Source organism: Coptis chinensis, chromosome 3 (genome assembly GCF_015680905.1).
Source record: "Coptis chinensis isolate HL-2020 chromosome 3, ASM1568090v1, whole genome shotgun sequence".
NCBI lineage: Eukaryota > Viridiplantae > Streptophyta > Magnoliopsida > Ranunculales > Ranunculaceae > Coptis > Coptis chinensis.
This window is the reverse complement of record NC_141458.1, coordinates 74273463-74294911: the sequence shown is the minus strand read 5'-3', so window position 1 is coordinate 74294911 and position 21449 is coordinate 74273463.

The following is a 21449-nucleotide window of genomic DNA, read 5'->3' as shown; positions in this document are numbered from 1 at the left end:
TTCATGGATATGATGTTAGGTGAGTGAGAGTGAAGGGAATGAGACATTTCGTGGATATAATAATTAGTTCTATGAAAGAGAAACGGAAGGAATGAGACCCTTCGTGGACAATATGCTAAGTTTGAAGAGTGAGAGCGAAGGGGATGAGACCCTTCACGGACAATATGTTGAGTTTGAAGAGTGAAAGCGAAGGGGAGGAGACCCTTCACAGACAATATGTTGAGTTTGAAGAGTGAAAGCGAAGGGGAGGAGACCCTTCGCAGATACATACACTAATGAGTTTTATGTATGATAGCCGATGGGTTGAGCCACATCGTGAACATGGTATTGAGTTCTATGAATGAGAGATGATGGCTGGGTTCAGACACATCGTGGACATGGTAGTGAGTTTCCTGAAAGAGAGCTGATGGCTGGGTTGATACACATCGTGTACATGGTAGTGAGTTCTGTGAAGGAGAGTTGATGGCTGGGTTGAGACACATCACGGACATGGTAGTGAGTTCTGTGAAGGAGAGCTGATGGCTGGGTTGATACATATTGCGTACATGATAGTGTGTTATGTGAAGGAGAGCTAATGGCTGGGTTGATACACATCGCGAACATGGTAGTGGGTTTTGTAAAGGAGAGTTGATGGCTGGGTTAAGACACATCGCGAACATGATAGTAGGTTCTATGAAGGAGAGCTGATGGCTGGGTTGAGACATATCACGGACATGATAGGGGTTCTTGAATGGAAAATATCACACTACAGTATTCCTTGACAGTACATCTCCCTGTGCGACCTTTCTCTGAGAAATAAATACGAAGTACATCCAGGTGATGAAATGGCTTAAATAACAAGGGGTGGCCTTCATCCACCAGCTCTTCTGGAGTCTCAGGCTCTTAGCCATCACGTTGTTAAACAAAAACAAACCCAGTGAGTATCTTGTGCTGTTCCCATTCATGATCATGCGGTGGTGTGGACTATGTAGACAACCATTACTCCATGCCTAGCTTGTAGGGAAAAAAGAAATGAAAAGACAAGAAAACAATTATTGTAAGTTTCTTAGAGGCCGAGAAATAGTATTAAAATTCAAACATTTTTATTAGGGTTATACTTACATACGCCCCCCCCCCCCCCACCACTACTTGCAATTAGGATTACTGATAAGTACCCAAAACTGTGTTTTAAACCCCGTAGAGACATTACATTTGGGTCAATTATGTGTTTAATAAATGTAAATTAATTGTATTTTCATGTTTTCACAGGTTTCGACAATCAACGATAAAATACACACAAAACCTGCATTTTAGCACATAATACGGTTGAATAAAGCTTGGTCTTGAAATCTTCCGTCTCAGCCTTGTAAAGCTCACAGATGCTAAAATAAAGCTCATAGACTAAACCGGCCAGATTTGCCGAAATCGACATCCGAGCCCACCAATGGACACAACACATGGACAGACCTTGTGGGCCCACGAGAAGAGATGAGTCATCAATCATTGAGTAAGTCAAGACAAACGTGCCAAATTATTGGCACAAATTGACACCTTGCATGTGGTTAAATTCATAATTATCCAAAATAGTGTCAAATAGTGATTACTATTCCTTAAAGTCAAAAAGTTGAATAGTGATCAAATCTCAGTCGTTGGATAAGATTTCTGAGATTTGATCACGACCGTCCATTCAACTATAAATAGAAAGGTCTAGTTTTAGTTTTTCTCATGGAATGGTTAGCATTCCATCAGTAGGAGTAGAGTTAGATTTACTGCTTTTCTAGTGTAATGAAGAATTTAATTTCCATTTTTTAATTAAAATGTTTTTAATTCAGTTTTATTTTTTGTTAGTTAGAATAACACTTTAGTTCTATGATCTCAGAGCAGAAACTCTGCCCGAGTGAGGATTATATCCGTTAGACAGGGTATTTCGATAATTATAACAAATAGGAACTGAGTAAGTTCACCCAGAGATGGGGTTCTGAATTGATTCCATGCACTAATAACACTCGTCCAGAGATGAAGAGTCGTTATTAGGGATCAAAAATCTAGACTAACTCTTTTAACGGAGATATGATTTGCTCAAACGGATTTTTCTATTTTCGAAATCAAAGTCTATATTCTTTTATTTTCATCATTTTCTCACCTAAATCCATTTTCACAAATATCACGTGATCGAATTAGTTTTTGTTTATAAATAACGTTTTGCAATTTTATTGATGCAAACGAAATAACAAACCCGACTGTTGTTTTACAGACAGATCAATGGCGCCGCTGCCGTTTTCAGTAAAATTAGCAAAATTAATTAATTTTGTCACATACATCAATCAAATTCATTTCTTCTCCCTCCACATAGTTTTTATTTTCCAGACTTTAAGAAAAAAAACACACCCATCTATTTCTTTCTCTTTCTTTTCCTTTCTCCCCTCATTTTTTCCCTCCTCCCCTCATTTCCTTTTTCTCTGTATTTTTTTGCTTCTTCTTCTTCATCTTATATCATCCCCCAATTAATTTTCTGCCACCATTCAACTTCTTCTACTAATTATCCATTTACAAAAATATGAATTCTAACCATCCGCACCGCCTGCACCACTATCATAACCATTTTAAATTTATTTCTTGTCTACTCGAACCTATAAATTCTAAATTTTGTTCTTGATCTTCTAATTGCAGATGGAATCCTTTGAAAAACTTGCCAAAACTTTGAAGTGAAGAGTTGTACAGTGCTACATCGAGGTGTTGATGCTCCTTTGCTAAAGGTGGTGGCTATTATTGATGAACTGGTGGAGACGGAGGTGTCTGATCATGCCTGATCGATGGTGAAGTCATGAGAAGAGAGTATTCTCTGTGTTGGCGGTGTTGGAGTTGCTGTAAAAAGTGAGGAGGTGGTGATGATAACGGTGTGTGGATGAAGAAGGTGATTTGGTGGTGGCTGTGTTTGTGAAGTTGTGTCATGATCTCTGCTGTGTTAAGTAATGGAGCCAGATCAAACGCGGATTTCCAATATGAAATTAGAAACATGGAAACCGCCAGCACATGAAGCCTTATCCAAATCGGTTTTGGTTTTGATAACCATTAGTTTATGGAGTTGGTTATGTACTAGGACTATAAAAGTGGAGTTGGTTATCATAACCTACTACTACACATGATCCTTATCTCAATTAGTTTTAGTTTCCCTTTTGCTTTAGGACTTGTATTCAATGGGAGTCTATAAATAGGACCCCATCCTTAGAGTTTTATAATCACACATTAGAGAGAAACTTGAGAGCATAGATTACAAATTAGGTGAGCTATTTTGTGAGTGCTTTGTGTGAGATTGATTGAGAGAGGGATATTAGTGTTTGTAACTACTTCTTGATAATAGTAAATTGTGGTGCGCTTGTGGATTAAGGCAATTGCCTAACTACGTATATATGTGTGTTCCTATTATTTGTTTCTTTCTTTTGAGTTTTCTAGATTCTAAATTCGTCGTGTTGGTTGGGGTAGATCCCTAACAACTAGTATCAGAGAGTAAGGTTTTGACTGTGGATCTTGGGTATTGATTGTTCCTGTGTGAGCAATGGCGAATGATGAAGGAAAGCTGAAGATCGAAAAGTTTGACGGAACAAATTTTGGATTTTGGAAGATGCAAATTGAAGATCATCTATATCAGAAAGATCTATATCTTCCATTGGTGGGATCCAAACCTGAAGCAATGGTTGTGGATGTTTGGAACCTACTTGACAGAAAGGCACTTGGTACAATTCAGTTATCTCTGGGGAAGTCAGTAGCATTCAATATCAAGACTGAGAAGACCATTATGGATCTCATGAATGCTCTCTCTACTATGTATGAACAACCCTCTGCTGCTAATAAGGTACATATTATTATAAAGCTCTTTACTTTAACGATGTCTGAAGGAGATTCTTTCAAGGAACATCTCAATAAGTTCAACAAGACTAGGGATCAGTTAGAGTCTGTTGAAATATCTTTTAGTGATGAAGTTAGAGCTTTGGCCATTCTTGCTCAGATTGCAGCAAGCTGGAAAGCTACAATTGCTGCCATCAGTGGCTCTGCAGGTAAAACTAAGTTAAAGTTTGATGATGTAGTTAGTATGATACTAACCGAGGAGATCCGAAGTAAATTGGATGTTGCTTCAATTTCTGAGTCTGCATTGAGTTTTGAAAGTAGGGGTAGGAGTTCATACAAGGATTATGATAAGAACAGATCTAAATGCAAAGGAAAATTTGAAGTTGATATATCTGAGATAGATTGCTATAATTGTGGCAAGAAAGGACATTACTCTTATGATTGTCGGTTGCCCAAGAAGAAGAAAGGTAAGAAACATGGAAATAAGAAACGCCAAGAAGCCAATGTGGATGAGGTGTTAGTTGATGCATTAATTTGTTCTATGGAGAGCAGAGAAGACTCCTGGGTGCTGGACTCGGGTGCTTCATTCCATGTGACCTCAAATAAGGATATGATAGAAAGCTATGTTCCACGTAATCTTGGTGCAGTCTATCTCGGTGATAACAAGCCTTGCAACATTGCTGGTAAAGGCAATGTACAGATCAAGATTGATGGGTCTGTATGGAAGCTAAAAGATGTAAGGCATGTTTTGGATTTGAGGAGAAACCTAATCTCAGTAGGGTAGCTAGCAAGTGAAGGTTACACTACCCATTTTATAGGTGAAAGTTGGAAAGTAGCAAAAGGTGCATCGCTTATTGCACGTGGAAAGAAAGATGGTACTCTCTATTTAACCACCAGTGGTTGTGGTTATGCTGATGTTGTTGGTGACAAAGAAAATCCAAACACATGGTATCGCAGACTTGTCCATATGAGTGAAAAAGGAATGCAAGTCCTTCATTCACAAGGAAAGCTACTAGGTTTGAAGTCTACTGGGATAGACTTATATGAGAACTACATATATGGGAAGCAGAAGCATGTTAGCTTTTAGAAAGTGGGAAGAACTCCAAAGCAGCAGCTTGAGTTGGTTCACACAGATGTCTGGGGTCCTTCATCTATCTCCTCTCTTGGTGGTAAGTCATACTTTGTGACTTTCATTGATGACTCTACTAGAAACGTATGGGTTTATTTCTTGAAGAAAAATCTGAGGTTTTTGATGTATTCAAGAAGTGGAGAGCTATAGTTGAAAATGAGATAGGGTTGAAATTGAAGTGTTTAAGATCTGATAATGGTGGAGAGTACAATGATACTGGTTTCAAGGAGTACTGTGCTGAAAATGGTATTCGGATAGAGAAGACACTACCAGGGACACCTTAACAGAATGGGGTGCTTGAGAGAATGAATAGGTCATTGACATAGCGTGCACGGTGCATGCGTATACATACATGGTTACCGAAACTATTTTGGGCCGAAGCAGTTAGTACAGCAGCTTACTTGATTAACCATGGGCCATCAGTTCCATTAGATCACAGGTTACCTGAGGAGGTCTGGGGCGATGATAAACATAAAAAGATATAAAGTTTACCTACGAAATGAACGATGAAACTCAAAACGTAAGTAAACTAAAACTTTATTTTTACTAATTGCTATCAAGTTTTCTACTCTCAATTCTATCGAAATAGAGTGGAGTAACAAATTCGTTCCACTCCTAGTTCTTTAGCATGCGATGGTTTCGTGTCAACTAATCAATTATAAGTCCAGTGAGAGATTTACGAGGAGAATTCTGTACTACGGGGTGGATTCAATTGACAAGTTACGAATTACGGAATGCTACGGAATACTGAAATGTGAATCTAGATAAAGAATTAGAGGGGAAGTGAATCCACCTCGAATCCAACTTAATCACCTAGCATAGACTGTTATAATCCAATTCTTACGGTAAGAATTGCTCGTTCTAATCCCTAATTAGCATGGCATTTCTGCCAATTATAACTAGCATGTGAGGTCGTCCACCCATTCTATTGGCGAAACACGACCTTCTAGAATGGAATAGACTCTACAACGACTCTACACTATACAACTAAGTTTTCATCAAAGCTTCATCAACCCCTCTAATGGAGGTTTTAGCCTTGATTCATCAAGCCATTATTTCTCATTGAATTATAACTAAACATCATACCAAAATTCTAACTTGGCTAATTTAACTAACAATACTTCAATCTAATTTAACCACTCAGAAATGATACTCAACAAGAATTAAAATTAGATCTATAAATTGAAATGAAAAAATTGAAATTGACAAACTAGATATTTTATTTATCAAACTAATGAAGAACAATGATTCTAAAGATTAATCTAAAACAAGAATTGAAATGAACTAAACTTAATTTTATTTAATGAAAACTAGATCTAGAATTATCTATAGTTTTAGGTCTAACTAGCTACCATTAACCAAGAGCTAAGCTTTTGTTTTTATATGTTTCAGATCCAAAAATCGTGCATGGGCTTGGAGCCATGTTTTGTTCTCTGGCCCAAAACCCAATTCTTTAAGTCCAAAAAGGCCTATTCAGCTGCAGTTGCCTTCGACAGACTTTTCGTCCACTTCTACTCCTATGATTGGGCCAAGGCTTAAACCATTGGAAAGCTCTTTCCATGCCGGTCGTTTTGACATAAGGTAGACCCAATTTCGAGGTCTGAGTCCAAAGATACGGCCTTCGGAAGTTCTGCTGACTTTGTGTGCTGTTTCTGCCCGCGTTGGCTTTGACTTTTCAGCTTTGACCGGGCTTTAGAAAGGCTTTGTCTTCTTGAATCTTGGCCTTTAATCACAGAACTCCTTAGCAACCAACCATTTCTCCTTTATCTCATCAAAGTGGCACATTTCTGCACATAATTGACTTTGAAGCCTGAAACGCATAAAAATACGTGATCAGTATTAACTCTTAATTATTACTCACATAATTGGTCTAAAAGTATGACTGTTACAGGGTTAAAACTACAACTTTGGGCTCTTATCAAACCACCCCCAAACAGCATTTTGCTTGTCCTCAAGCAAATATGAGAAATTATAATAAGTTACCAAAAATGGAGTTCTAACTACTCTCGTTTCGCTGAGTGCGATTGCATTGACCATATGCAACAAGGCCTTAAACTACTAGGAATTCCCTAGTGGACGAGTTATAGCTTCGTGAGAGTTTTCCAGTGAAGGTATTCACAAACTTCATCTATACTATAACGACTAAGAAATAAAACTATTGTTTCCTCATTCATGTCTCAACTATCTATACATCTCACTAGCAAATGAATAAGAATAACGAATTCAAAAATCTAAACTAATATATGCATAATAATCAATCATCTATGATACAAATATATATACTATGAGTAATACTATGAAATGCCTAGCAAGTTCGTTTCTGAAAACTCGGAATAGCATCCTTAAGTAGGTCCTCACATAAATGTCAAGACAAAAACCACTCTGATTTTTCCGCTCAAGTTTTCATTTGCTCCGGTTAATGCGATTGGGCACACTTTACCTTACAATCTCAATGACAAACAAGGAAGCCGTAGTCGATCAAACACATCTGCCACTTACTATCATATTAACCTATTCCTAATTGAGCTAGAGGTCTTTATTAGGTGTTGCGGGGATTAGGAGATGGTTTAAGAAGGAAGGAAATGGATATTCAAAAGGACAAGTCTGAGATAATAGAGTCTTCATATTATGTAACTTAGAGAAAACCTTGTTATTTTCTTTTGTTTCTATACTTTGTTTTCATCCTTAGCCATATTTTTCTTTTTCTTTTCTTTGGCTTTTGACTCCATTTTATTCTATTTTTGGAATTTTTATTTATTTCTATTTTTCTTTTTCTTTTCCTTGGATGGAAACTTCTTTTCTTTTTTTTTCTGAAGCAACTAACTAATTTTTGTTTACACAGGTTTTTCTCTTCTTCTTTCTTCACTCATTTTATTCTCAGACTTATTCTAGATTGGGTAAGTTGAATTTTTTATTTTGTTTTATTTTTGTAACAGGGTAAAGGAATTGTGGTTTATGGAAGGCTAAAGAAAGGCTCAGAGGGGCGACTAGCGGAAAATAATTCATAGGTTTGAATTTCTAGCTATATCGATCCGAAGAGGGCCTAAATTCTCGTTTAGGATATGGCATAGTGATCAAGCAAGTGGACGTGTGATTTCTCTATCCGGATTTTACTTCTCCCTTGTGTCATTTCTCAAATGTTTCATTTCATATAAGGCTTTAGGCTATATTCTCACAGGATTTGTAGAATAAGTACTCTAGCCTAGATTTCAAAAACTTACTGCTAACAATCATAGATACTCATGTAATATATTTATAGATAGATGCAAAGATTATTATCCACATATTAACCTAAGTTTCTAACAATTATTCTGATGCAAAAGCTACGTGAGACTTCTAGATTGTTAAGAGCATAGAGAAAGAAAACAATACCCATATTCCTAAGTGTATATCATAACTTATTTATTTATATTTTTGAATTTTTGAAATATTAACTAGAAAACAAATGCATATTATACATATTTATATCCTAACAGATGCCTTAATTACACGTGCTTCTATGCCCCCCCCCCCCCCAAACAAGAAGCATGCTTTGTCCTCAAAGCATTTAAATAAAGAGGGTAGAAAAATACCATGGAAACGCGTGAAATTCTAGAACATCTGCAAAACAAGGTTAAAACATACTAATATAAAAACTGACACAACTCTATAAGAGTTCCTCCCATTATGGGGTTAACAAGAATCAAATTGCTTGGGACATAAGTAGACACTAACTAGAATGAAAGCTTACCTTATCTCCCGCTTAAGCATCCTCCTCTTCATCAAAGAGATGAGGTTCCTTCGCATCCTGCTAGGCCATTATAACTTGCCAAGCTTGCCGCCATTTATCATCTACTAATGCTAACCTGTTAAATGTTATTATGTCTGATGGGATCTGCGGGGCGACCAAATGAGGCTGCACCTGCCATCCCGGCCAAGTCATAATTCGCAATGAGCGAACCACCCAATTGGTGGGTCTCATGACTTCAACCCTTTTCCAATCTGTGAATTGGGCACGTATCTGGTAAAACAACTACGCATGATGCGACTTACCAAAACAGGCATAAGAAGATACTTACACCTCATGCTTTAGGCTCTCTTATGACTAGTGACTAAAACTCGGGGAATGTCATATCGGCGACGTCCCTCAGCTAAAGCGAGGAAAATGTCACCAGCATCATCGCTTGTTTGAACCGCCATTCCCCAAAAATATTCATCGGGATGAATAACATGGTGGTGCCTACGTTTAGGGGACCCAGGCTACCAAGGGCAATGCTATATCACCCCCGGTCCATTACTCGAAATACCCTCCCCATAATACTCATGGAAATATGTATAATCATAAAGGTATGCATTATCGGGTCATATATCCCCATGTGTGAACAGGATCGTATTGGTAATCCCGAAACTAAAGCTACCACATATTTATTGAATTCTTCTAGTGTCGTCAATCGACTACGATGGAGAATTCTTGTTCTCCATCCCGATTACAATAGAATCTAACGTGGTCGTAGAAATAAGCGAAGATGTGCTGAATATGAATCGTCATCACATACCGAGATGGCCATCCTAATCAAGCAGGATCCCGTTTGAACCAATGTCCATAGGTCTCGGTTCCCAACACGTCTTCGAAAAATTGTTCAGGTATGACTATAGGAGATGTCATTTCAACTACTCTTTTGAACAGCTCCAAAAATCCTAGAACAACCCTCAGAAAATTGGAAATTTTCGTGTTTACGGAGGCGGCCGCGCAGGCGCTCCACTCCACTTTGGCACCAATGCGTCGGGTGTTTTTGGATTTACAGTGTTTGGGCGTGAGTCGCGCTCAACTTGGGTGCAGGTGCGCTTTGAGTAAAATTTCTGACATTGTCTAGGGCGCAGGTGCACTCTACTGAGGCGTAGGTGCGCTCGTAAGTGCTGAAACAGAAATTTACAAGGAAAAAGAAGGAAAAGCTTGGAGTGAAAGGTGAGAGATGATGGTGGGGTGTAGTGTGGGTTGTGAGTGTAGAATGAAGGAAGTTTAAATAGGCTCTGAGCTTCCAAAACGAATCGGCAAGTTGCCAAATTGTTTAAGGCAATTTCCGAAAATAGAAAATTTCCAAACCCGAAAACGGAAACAAACCATATTTTTTATTTTATAACAACCCTGGTATCTTTTATACTTTGGATTTAGAATAGTAACTTCTAAACTCTCCTAGATTTCATGCTACCACCACACATAATCATAGATATGCCGATATCGGCCAAATTCTCAACCTTTACTCCAAGACAACTTTACAGAAGATGATCATATAACGAATTATGCTTGGTATAAATATTACCACCCCCAAACAATTCGGGAAGGTAGGATTAATGATAAAGACACGCACAATTCGAAAATAACCAATTATTTAAAAAAAAAATTAAATCCAAACAACATAAAATAAACACATTAATATTTAAATTTAACAACTGAATTAAAATCCAACTAATAAAACAATAAAAACAATGAAATAACAGCGAACACAAACTAATGGTGAACACCTAGCCATGTGATGAAGATGGACCCTGAGATGGAGATTGGTCCTGGGATGAAGAATGGCTTGAGCCATCTGTCCTTCGGTGATGACGCTCATGCCTCTCAGACTCGGCTGAAAACGAGAATCCTCCACGGGTGGCATCGTCGTAGCATCTCTATTCGAACAAGCGCCGTGGCTTCTATCTCATCCCGAAAGTAATCGCATACCGGGCTTGGTGATACCGGTGGATAGTCTCCATGTTAGACAAGATATCTTCCCCCACCCCTTTCGAGCATTTCAACTCTCATCCGGGTTCGTTTTGTTTATTTCGAAGTACAATCTGTCTATCTCGGATATCTTCACAAATACCATAAACGCAACTCAAGCCAGTTTGCAGCACTTGCATACATTATAAATTAGAACTACAACTATCTAATGCATCGTCATCCAGACATGTCATATCCTCCTTTTCATCCTCCGACTCAACCACATCATCTTCCGACAACTGCCAAGTCTTTTGGATGCACTCAGCATAAATAGTTGCATTTGAATGCAACTTGATCATAATAGGGGTAGATTTTGTGACAACTCTAAATGAGAGCATGATCTTAGTGATCAATACGGGAAGAGGCGCAATGCTCTTTCCCACTCCTCTAATCACCTTAAAAATTAAATCGAGGATGCAGAAATTATACTTATTCGTTTGCAAAATCCAGAGAACATGCATACATTGCAGACCGATGTCGCTGACTTTTTCTTTCCCGAGGACGTTACTACCAATCCACTGAGCTACAGCCAGTTGATTGGTTCTCAGGGTTGCCTGGCGGATGCAATGAGAACTCGTATTGTATTCACCCTCCACGACAGTATCTTTCATCAAAGCAGGAACTCCAGTATGCTGGGATTCTTGAATGGTCGTTTCTAGGTTGCTTTTCGGCGCAATTTAACAAATTAGCCAAGAATCGCCACGCGTTACTTCCTTTCTCGTTCCTGCTACCTTAATGAAAATTCTATCCCCCTCCAATTCTTGCTTATTATAAAACTGTTCTACCAAATCAAAGTGGTAGAACTCCTCAGTCGAGTACCAGAGTCCATTCCAATCCCTTCTAATCATCTCCGCCGCGTAGAATGGCGCGAAACGGTCGGGCCTAAATGCTTGTTCCGGCAAAATTCTTCGTCGTAGCGCCATTGAAGTTTTTGAAACAACCAATGGTTTTGTAGACGGTGGAGGAGGCGAGTTTGATGTAAAAGAACCTAAAACACTGGTGGTGGCTATGGTGGGTACGGTGGCAGGTTGGAAGCTTGAATTGGTGGTTGTTTTTAGTGGTGTGGAAATTTTGTTTGAGAGGACTCGGGATGTTGGTTACAATGGGCATGGTGTAGATAGGTGTGTTTTTTTTTTTTTTTTTTAGTTTATTATAAGAAAAACGAAAAACAATAAATACATAATTCACCCCATAGAGGAACATGACTTAAAAACCGAGAACACATGCAAAAGTTGGAGACGTGAATTACGTGAAATGTGGACTTAGGATCCGGTACTTACAGCCACACACTCCATAGGGAGGGCCCGGTTACCTGAATGGTGCACTTACCACTATATGGAAGTGAAAGGAAGTACACCAAAAGACAAATGTCAGTCCTCATTTATAGGGTCCTGTAAAAGGACTTCCTCTACATTAGGGGACAGAAGCTTGTGAAAATGTTTTAACCGTTGGCCATTGACTTGAAAGGTACTGTTATCCTTGGGATTTACCAAGGTGATTGCCCCGTAAGGGGTGACTTCCGTAACCAGAAAAGGACCAGACCAACGGGTTTTTAATTTTCCTGGAAACATATGCAAATGAAAGTTGTAAAGCAAAACCTTTTGACCAACCACAAACTCTTTGCGCAAGATTTGCTTATCATGAACACGTTTCATGTTAGCTTTATAATCTTTCGCGAGATCGTAAGAATCGCTACGGATTTCTTCAATCTCATTCAATTGCAATTTGCGTTTTACACCTGCCTCATCAATATTGAAGTTAAGACTTTTTATAGCCCACAGAGCACGATGCTCTATTTCAACGGGCAAATGACAAGGTTTCCCAAATACAAGTCTAAAGGGAGACATACCTATAGGAGTTTTGAAAGCAGTTCTATATGCCCATAAGGCATCCGATAGACGCTTCGATCAGTCTTTCCTATCAGGATTTACAGTTGTTTCTAAAATCTTTTTGATTTCCCTATTAGAAACTTCCACTTGTCCGCTAGTTTGTGGATGATAAGGAGTTGCTACTTTGTGTGTAACTCCATACTTTTTCACTAGGGATGCAACAACTTTGTTGCAAAAATGTGTTCCACCATCACTAATGATGGCTTTAGGAATGCCAAAATGACAGAAAATATACTCCTTAATAAAAAATACCACTGCCTTATGGTCATTGCTACGGCAAGCCATGGCCTCTATCCATTTAGACACGTAGTCCACGGCAACTAGAATATAAATGAAACCGTGGGAAATAGGGAAGGGACCCATGAAATCAATGCCCCTAACGTCAAAAATTTCTACTATCAAGATTGGATTTAATGGCATCATATTACGCTTTGATAAAAATGTAAATGTATAGTCTACCTACGAAATGAACGATGAATTCAATCCGTAAGTAAACTAAAACTTTCTTTTACTGTCTATTATCAAAGCTTCTACTCTCGATGCGAATTGCACTAAGTGGAGTAGGAAGTTCGTTCCACTCCTAGTTCCCTAGCATGAATTGTTTTCTAAGTCTAAGAAATCAGTCTTAAGTCAATGAGAGATTTACGAATTACGAACTAGACTATGATGCAACTACCCACGAAATGCAACTAGTCGATTATCAGACAACTAAGGGAATGCTACGTTGATTCGATGATAAGGAGTTAGAGGGGGGATTGATTCCACCTTAACTCAACTTAATCCACTAACGATGAGTCGTAAGTAATCGAATTGAACTGCTACCGCAGAACAATCGGTTCTTCCTAATCCCTAATTACACATGGCATTTCTACCAATTTATAACTAGCATGTGAACAATTAAACCCATTCTCATGGTGAACTAATTATTTCTGGCGTGGAATAGAAATTACGACGACTCTACGATAAACGGGATCAAGCTTTTATCAAGGTTTCTCAACCCCCTCTAATGGAGTTTTAGCCTTGAATCATTCCGCAATCATTTCCATTTAAATTAAATCTAAACATAATATAGAGCATTGAAATTTACTAATTTAAACAATAATGAAATCTAAATTAATGACTAAAATGAAATAAGAACAAGAATTGAAATTAAATCTAGAAATGGAAATGACAAAATCGAAATTGATAAAAAATACTACTTTATTGATCTAATTAAATGAAGAACAAGATTCAAAGGTTTAATCTAATAAAGGATTTGAAACTAATTAAATAAAACAATTAAATCTAGATCTAGAAGCTATTTTAATGGCTACTTTCTATTCTAACCTATCTACCTAACCTAACTGCCCCTGACTGCCCTTAACACTGAGTCAAGCTTTTGTTTTTATACATCCAGATCCAAAAATCGTGCATGGGCTTGGAGCCATGTTTTGGGCCAGAGAATCAGGCCCAAAACCCAATTCTTTCAGTCCAAAAAGGCCTCTTCAGCTGCAGTTGGCTTCCATAGACTTTTCGTCCACTTCTGCTCCTCTGATTAGGTCAAGGCTTGGACCATGACAAAGCTCTTTCCGATTCGGTCGTTTTGACATAAGGTAGGCCTCAATCCGAGGTCTGAGTCCAAAGATATGGCATTCGGAAGTTCTGCTGACTTTTGCTCCTTTATCTCGCTAAAGTGGCACATTTCTGCACCTAATGGACTTTGAAGCCTGAAATGCATAAAAACTCGTAATCAGTAATAACTCTTACTTATTATTCACATAATTGGTCTAACAGTATGATTATTAAGGGGTTAAAACTACAGTTTTGGGCTCTTATCAAACCACCCCAAAACAAAGACATTTTCCTTGTCCTCAAGCAAAGATGAGAAATTAGAATAAGTGACCAAAAATGGAGTTCTAACTACTCTCGTTTATTGAGTGCGATTGCATTGACCATATGCCACAAGGCCTTAAACCACTAGGAATTCCCTAGTGGACGAGTTATAGCCCCTCGTGAGAGTTTTCGATGAAGGTACTCACAAACTTCATCTATACTACAACGACTAAGAAAATAAAACTATTGTTTCCTTATTCATGCTCAACTATCTATACATCTCTCTAGCAATTGAATAAGAATAACCAAGTCAGAAACCCTAAGTTAATATATGCATAATAATCCATCATCTACAATAAACATATACACAATGATAGGTAGTACTATAAAATGTTTAGCGGGTTTTGTTTCGAGAACTTCGAATAAGCGTCCTTAAGTAGGTTCTCACGATAATAGTCAAGAAACAACACTCTGATTTTTCCACTCAAGTTTAAGCTACTCCGATTAATGCAAGGGGCACACTTTACCTTACAATCTCAATGACACACAGAAGCCGGAGTCGATCAAACACATCCGCCACTTACTATCATACTAACCTATTCCTAATTGAGCTAGAGGTCTTTATTAGGTGTTACGGGGATTAGGAGATGGTTTAAGAAGGAAGGAAATGGATATTCAAAAGGACAAGTCTGAGATAATAGAGTCTTCATATTATGTAACTAGAGAAAACCTTGTTATTTACTTTTACTTCTACACTTTGTTTCCATCCTTAGCCATATATATTTTTTTCTTTTCTTTGGCTTTTGACTCCCTTTTATTCTATTTTTGGAGTTTTTATTTTATTTCTATTTTTATTTTTCTTTTCTTTGGATGGAAACTTATTTTCTTTATTTTCTGAAGCACTAACTAATTTTTGTTTACACAGGTTTTTCTCTTCTTCTTTCTTCATTATTCTATTCTCAGACTTATTCTAAATTGGGTAGGTTGATTTATATATATATATATATATATTTTTTATTTTGTTTTGTTTTTGTAACAGGGTAAAGGAATTGTGGTTTATGGAAGGCTAAAAAAAGGCTCGAGAGAGGGCTTACTAGCGGAAAGTAATTCATAGGTTTGAATTTCTGGCTATATCGATCCAAAGAGGGCCTAAATTCTCGCTTAGGATATGGTTTAGTGATCAAGCAAGTGGACGTGTGATTTCTCTATCCGGATTTTACTTCTCCCTTGTGTCATTTCTCAAATGTTTATTTCATATAAGACTTTAGGCTATATTCTCCACAGGATTTGTAGAATAAGTACTCTAGCCTAGATTTCAGAAACTTCTTTACTAACAATCATAGATACTCATGTAATATATTTATAGATAGATGCAAAGATTATTACCTACATATTAACCTAAGTTTCTAACAATTATTCTGATGCAAAAACTATGTGAGACTTCTAGATTGTTAAGAGCATGGAGAAAGAAACAATACCAATATTCCTAAGTGTATATCATAACTTATTTATTTATATTTTTAAATTTTTGAAATTTTAACTAGAAAACAAATGCATATTATATCTATCTATATCCTAACAGATGTCTTAATTGCACAAGTTTCTATGCCCCCCCCAAACAAGAAGCATGCTTTGTCCTCAAAGCATTTAAATAAAGAGGGTAGGAAAAATACCATTGAAGCGCGTGAAATTCAGGAACATCTGTAAAACAAGGTTAGAACGTACTAATATAGGAAATAAAAACTGACACAACTCTATACGAGTTCTACCCATTATGGGGTTATCATAATTAAATTGCTTGGGACATAAGCAGACACTAACAGAAACTAAAACTTACATCCACTCCCGCTGTTATTCGTCATCTTCGTCATCCTCTACTTCTATAAAGAAGTGAGGCTCCTTCGCGTCCTGCCATGCTATGATAATTTGCCAGGCTTCATGCCATTTATCATATATGGTTGCTAACCTATTAAGTGCCACTTGGTCTGATGGGGTGTAGGGTGCAACCTGGTGAGGTTGTATCCGCCACCCTTGCCAAGTCATTGCACGGAAAGATCGAATAATACTATTGGTGGGTCGCACCGTGTCTACCGTAATCCAATCCGTGAAACGTGTACAAAAACAGGAAAGAAACATAGCATAATACGTGAAATTAGAACAGGCATAAGAAGGTACTTATGCCTCATGATATGGGCTCGTGCTAAACTAGACATCAAAGTTAAGGGAAGGTCATAGAATCGGCCCCCATGGCTAAAGCAAGGAAAACGCTGCAAAGTGGCGTCATTCACGAAGAAAAAGCGCCATTCCCCCTAAAATGTTTAGCATAATCCAAAACATAACAGTTCCTATGTTCATGGACCGGGCTACCAAGGGGGCGCGTTATAGTCCCCTTGGTCCTCAATCTGGGAAAAAATGCCTGCCCCATAAGCCTCGTGCAAAAACTCATAAGTGTAGACATGCATATTATCGACCCAATAGCACCATGGGTCTTGTATCTCAGCCGGGCATAGCAAGTCCAAGAACAAATGCTAGCAAGAACACGGTAATTTCCATTGGTTCATCGTCAATGTTGATGGAGAACACTTGTTCTCCATCCGGTCTCTCAAAGAAAATGCAGTTATTAGAAAAATAAGATGCAAGTCTTTGGAGAATAAAGTTCACCGGTCTTACCATAAGAGGTTCCCAGCCAACGTATGTGATCACCTCACGAAACCAAGCACCGTAAGTAGTGCTTTGGAACAAATCTTGAAAGATCTGTTCGGTATCAATGTTAGAGATGTCATCTCAAAATTACGCTTTGGAATAGCTGCGAATGATCCGGATACTACGCCAAAAACTGGAAAATTTCTGGTCCACGGAAGTCGCGCGAAAGGCTCAACTAGAGCGCGAAGTCGCTCTTGTATTTTGGAATTCAGTGTTTTAGCACGAGTCACGCTTTTGACTTTGGGCGCGTTCGAAAGCAAAAAATTTCTGTCGGGAAGTGTAGGTATGGCGCGAAGCCTCCCTCCTGCAAGCTGGCGCTCGCTCCGAAGTGATTTTGCAAAAATGAAGTCGAAACGGGAATCGGCGGGTGTGAAGGGTGAGTGATGGAGTTTAGGTGTAGTGTGAGTTGTGAGGATAGTTTGTATCAAGTTTATATAGGTTTAAAGTTGCTAAAATGGATCGGAAAGTTGCCAAAACTAATTACGGCGGTTTCAAAAATCCTAAAATTTCCAAACTCGAAAACGGAAACAACTCATATCCCTCGGATTGTAATTCAAACCCAAGATCTTTAGGTTGATTTTATGATAGAATGTACCTATTTAATCTAGATTTCATCCTACAATGATACTTAATCATATTTCTGCCTAAACATCCATATTTTCACCTTGACTCCGCAATTAATTCTAATCACGAGGGTTATACAAAAATAATGCTTGAATTGATAAAACCACCCCCAAACAAGTTGGGAAGGTGGGGTCAATATGAAACAACCATGCATAATGAAAATAAGCCCTTATATTAAAATTTCATTTGGAGTACCACTACAAAATTCAAATTACGAAATAAAAGTTACATTACAATAAAACAACAAAAATAAATAAAACAACAACCACTATCAAACCTCGGACTCTCTAAACACCTCGCCATCGGGTGGCGAGGGCACACTCTCTAGTGGTGGCTCTACGGGCTCGAAGGTCCAGCGTGATCGTCCTTCGTCGACGACGCTCATGCCTCGTATGTTGTGTCCTCGAGAAGCGAGAGTCCGTATGAGGTGGGAAGCGTGCAAGCATATCCAATCTAAACCGGGGCTTCCATCTCAGCCTCCTCGCTCCCATCTCTCATCCTTTCTCTGCGGGTGCGGATCTCGAATTTGTGATGAATAGTCAGCGTCGAGTCCGGAGGTCCATCTGAGATAGTGTTTAGTGAGCGATGCCCCTATGAAGCACAGCCATGCGTTCTGCATCAGACCAACACCTCTGGAAGGCATCTGCATCAAAGCAGGTCAAGTCTTCCTCATCCTCGGAGGCATCCTGATGTCCCCCAGCCTCCTCTTCATTCCCAGCTCCACTATCCTCTTCTTCTTCTTCTCTATCCTCAGCCCTCCTCCAAACTTGTTGGACACACTCCCTATAGATACGCGTGTTACGGTGCAGGGTAATGTAAATCCTATCAGACGCTGGAGCTGCTTTCATCTTCAGCATGATCTTGGTGATTAACACAGGAAGAGGTGCCAAAGACTTTCCGACCACCCTAATCATGCTCAGCAAAAACTCCAGGATACAGAAATCGTGCTTTCTCTGGAGTACCCATAAGACGGGAGGCAGGTCGGACCGATGTCGCTGACCTTGTCCTTCCCTAGGACATTCGACCCGAATCCACCGAGTAGCCATTTGGTTGGTCCCGAGGATGCTGGCGTACCTGATGGGAGTTTGTATTGTAGCTCCCATTGATGACAGATCCGCCCATCGAGGCTCTACCCGTCAAAAACCGGGCTCTGTAGAGTGACATCGGATGGATTCTAGGCGGAATGCCTAGAATCTCGACCAACAGTCGATGAGTCAACTCCTCCTCTTCTTCCTTACCAACACAAAATCCTACTCCCCTCCAACTCCCCGGTGTTGTAGAACCGTCGGACCAAGTCTTCGTGGTAGAAGGCTTCGGTCGAAATACCGAACTATTCCAGCTCTACTAGCCATTCGTCACCGTAAAACGGCGCGAAGTGGTCGGCAGTGAAAACTTGCTCCGGTATAATTCGGCGTTGTTGAGCCATCTAGTGTTTGGAATGGAGTGAGGGTTTAAATATGATGTGGTGGTGGTGGTTTAACTTGACCGACTGAAAGAACAGTGGTGGTGGTGGAGTGGTGGCGGCGCAGCACCAAATTTTTGAATTTTCGGTGGGTTTTTGTTATTTAAATCGGTGGGGGTTGTGGTGGTTTGGTTTTAGAGAAGATTTGGGGTTAGGATTTGATTTTGGGCGTGGGTTATTTTGGTTTTCTTTTTAATTTTTATTTTTGTTAGGGTTTTGAGCTTTGTTAATGGCGGTGGAAGATGAAAAAAAAAAAAATGATGAACTGTTGCTGAGAATGTAAGGGCGCGAGCGCGCTGGTCGTGGGCGCGGGTTGGGCCCAAGCCCAAAATCGAAATTTTTGATTTTTTCGATTTTTTCGCGAATTTCAAATCAAAATTCCCGCTTCGTTACTGGTCCGATTTTTGCGAATGAGATATGGAAATGATCAGGAGAGAATTTCCTATCCAATGATCCATAAAACACTCTATTCCGACTTCAGATGACATACGAGATAGTGGAAAACGCCTCGAAGTGCGTGCATGACGTAAGTTATGTGAGCGAATGAACTCTAAATTAATAGATTATGTCAATCCGAATTAAGTAATACAATAAAACGGCCTAAGCAACTCTAATGGGACATAAAACATTTTTTAGTATGCGAAACATTTAACACCCCACCCCCAAACAAATTTTTTTACAACGAAGCTTAGAAAATTTGTTTTAGCGATGGAGGTCTTTTCTGGTCGATTCGAGAGACTTCCTAGATTACTATGTTTATTTTTATTTTTTATTTTTTATTTTATTTTTAGAAGGAAAAACAATAAACAATAAAGACATAATTCACACCATAGAGAAACATGACTCAAAAATCCGAGAAAAACATGCAAGAGTGGAAAACGTGAACTATGTGAACCGTGGACTTAGGATCCGGTACTTACAGCCACACACTCCATAGGGAGGGCCCGGTTTCCTTAATGGTGCACTCACCATTATATTAAAGTGAAAGGAAGTGCACCAAACACAGAAATTGAGTCGTTTATAGTCAGATACTCGAGACTTCATCTAAAACATATGTATGAACATGCAGTTGATCATATATCAACAACCGAAATAGTTGTGGATCATTCCATAAATAAATATCACAGAAAACATATCCAAACACAATCAAACACCAAGATTTCCTACGATGCAGCCTAGTGAAATGAAAGCGAAGTCGGATAACCCTATTATGTAACCTATCATGCACCTTATTTTCATTTTTGAATGAGTGGGTGTTCTAGTAAATGAGTGTGGAAAAGTGAATGGTTGTGGAGAATATGGTGGATATGGATAAGTTGTAGAAAGACAGCCTGTACACAATGAGGATGTGGTTTTAGTACCGAACTCATTCATTGTGTGTATAGGGACTGTCTCAATTCTGAAGATGAAGGTGTCAAATAGTTTGTCCTTCTGAAGTATCTGTTTTCTAGGAGGATTTAAAAAATTATGAAGCACAGGAGAAACAAAAGGATCGAGTGCAAACTCGAGATTCCTTTGAAAGGGTGGAAGGAGGGGAATCGAGGTGGATGTTGTGCAAGTTAGTTCTTGATAGGGTGAATTGTCACCTACTCGAAGAAACTCATCGAATTCCTCATCTAGATTGGTCATATCCACATTACTATGGTAGTCCTCTACATCTTTGAAAGTCATCTATCCCGTCCTCATCAATAATATGTGTATCGACTAGTGTAGGGATGAAAATGTTGGAGTCGACTTTCCAAAGGAAAGAATTTTGGGCATATGACTATCGGGAACGCGTGTTGTTGAAATAATCTCGGCGAAGCTCTCGATCATGCTTACCTCTCCATTCATAGGCGAATCGGGATGGCTGTGTCCTTGTTTTAAAAACATTGACTTCAACAGCAAGATGGCCAAAAGACATAGACATTGAACCATCACGGCAATTAATGAAGCATTGGCGTTTGCCAAGAAAGGGCGCCTTAAAATGATCGGGACAGACTCGTTAGCGACTTCTGTATCGAGGACTACAAAATCAGCCGGATAGTAAAAATCCTGAATTTTTACCAGAACATTTTCGATGACACCCTTAGGATACTTAATAGACCGATCAGCTAATTGCAACGTCATTTTAGTGGGTTGCATCTCGTCTAGACCTATTTGTCTATACAAATAAAATGGGAGTAAGTTGACACTAGCCCCCAAGTCTAATAATGCGGTCATCGTATAGGAATCTCCTAAGGTGCATTTGATGCTGATGGGGCGACCGGGGTCCTTGTACTT